Source organism: Trachypithecus francoisi, unplaced genomic scaffold (assembly GCF_009764315.1).
Source record: "Trachypithecus francoisi isolate TF-2019V2 unplaced genomic scaffold, Tfra_2.0 Contig01474, whole genome shotgun sequence".
NCBI classification, from domain to species: domain Eukaryota; kingdom Metazoa; phylum Chordata; class Mammalia; order Primates; family Cercopithecidae; genus Trachypithecus; species Trachypithecus francoisi.
The window spans coordinates 4,978,033-4,979,894 of record NW_022681435.1 but is presented as its reverse complement, the minus strand read 5'-3'; the positions used below and the strand labels follow the sequence as shown (position 1 = coordinate 4,979,894).

Below are 1,862 nucleotides of genomic sequence, written 5' to 3'. Positions count from 1 at the left end.
CCAAGCTGGAGTGCAGTGGAGTGAACCTTGAACTCCTGGGCTCAAGCGATCCTTTTGCCTCAGCCTCCTGAGTGGCTAGGATTACAGGTACAATCTTTTATTTTACGTGCAGCTATGGTAAATGGAATTGCTTTCTTGGTTTCATTTACAGATAGTTCACTGTTGGCATATAGAAATGCTACTGATTTGTATGTTAATTCTGTATCCTGCAATTTTATTAAATTTACAGTTCTAATAGTTTTTTGGTGGAATCTTTAGGTTTTTCTAAATATAATATCATGTCATTTGAAACAAGGATAATTTGATATCTGCCTTTCTAATTTGGATGTCCTTTATTTCTTTCTCTTATTTAATTGCTCTGGTTAAGACTTCTAGTACTATGTTGAATAAAAGTGGTGAAACTGGACATCCTTTCCTTGTTCTAGATCTTAAGGAAGGTTTTCAGTTTTCCCTGTTCGGTATTATATTAGCTGTGGGTTTGTCAAATATGGCCTTTATTGTGTTGAGGTATATTCTTTCTATATGCAGTTTGCTGAGAGCTTTTATCCATTTCTTCTACTTTTTCCAACTTATTCGCATATAGTTGCTCATAATAGTCTGTGATGATCCTTTGAATTCCTGTGGTAACAGTTGTAATGTCTCCTTTTGTCTATAATTTTATTTGGGCCTTCTCTCTTTTTTTCTTAGTATGGCTAAAGGTTTGCCAATTTTGTTTACCTACTTTTTTTTCGGTTTCAAATTTTATTTCATTAACTTAAAAGGTAGACAAAATGTTTATTTCAAATCGAATTGAAATTTATCTGAAACAGGTAACTTATTTCAAGTAACTTATTGTACATTGTCCATTTAAAAATATTTTTTCTTCCAAAAAACTGCATTGAAAGACTAAAAACTTCTTTTATACCGCATAAAAGTGAGATGCAAACTTCTGATGTAAATTTATTTAACTGTCAACTTCGATGATAAAGATGAGAGGTTCCCATCTTTCACAAGAGTTCAAAGTTCAGTTAAATGATATGAAAAAAGCTTCTGTTTTCCTCCGATACAAATTCGAAGCCTCCATTCATGTTTCTGCAAACTCGATGCTGATACTAGGTTACTTCTTTTTCTTTGCTTTCCCTTTTCTACTTCCCTCTCCTTGTTGAAGACTTTGGTCACCACCTCCTGTTTTTTGTGTCCTTCTTTTTAGTTTCGGTGTTATTTTTGCTGCAAACAACATTACTGACTTACATGACAGGAAGGCAGAGGCCGCCATCTTCCTGTTTTGAGCTGGACCCGGACTCTGTCTCTGTATTGGACATCATGATTCCATTCTCTAGAGTACATTTTATTTTTCTCAAGAAATACGTTAAGTCCAACTTCTGAACACACATCTTGAATCTCTGTAGCTGTAGGATTTTCAACAGCCTCACTTATGGGGATTCGTCTTCCCTCTGCAATGGTCTTATTACTTAAATAAGCAGGATAGATACAAATAAACCTGTCCTGGTTGGCCGGGAACCATGAGGCAGTTCAAGCCATCTTCACAAGAGTCCAAACAGCAACCTTGTTTACCTGTTTTTTTAAAACAACTTTTTTTCATTGATCTTTTGTAATTTTCTCTAGTCTCAGTGTTTTAATTTCTGCTCTGGTCATAAATTTTTCTGGTAATTTTGCCTTTGGTTTGCTCTTGCTTTTCTAGTTAGGTTATTTATTTGAAGTCTTTCTGTATTTTTAATATAGGTGTTTATTACTATAAATGTTCCTCTTTATATTGCTTTTGCTGTATCACAGGTTTGGGTATGGTGTTTCCATTTTCATTTGTTTCAGGAAATTTTAAAATTTCCTTTTTCATTTCGTGACCAGTGGCCATTCAGGAGCAT

The 1,862-nt window shown here is 34.5% G+C and overlaps 1 pseudogene; it reads right to left on the bottom strand.

The window, feature by feature from the left end:
• Positions 1-1,096: 1,096 nt before the first annotated feature.
• LOC117098805 lies at positions 1,097-1,521 on the bottom strand (annotated as a pseudogene).
• Between the last annotated feature and the right edge of the window lie 341 nt (positions 1,522-1,862).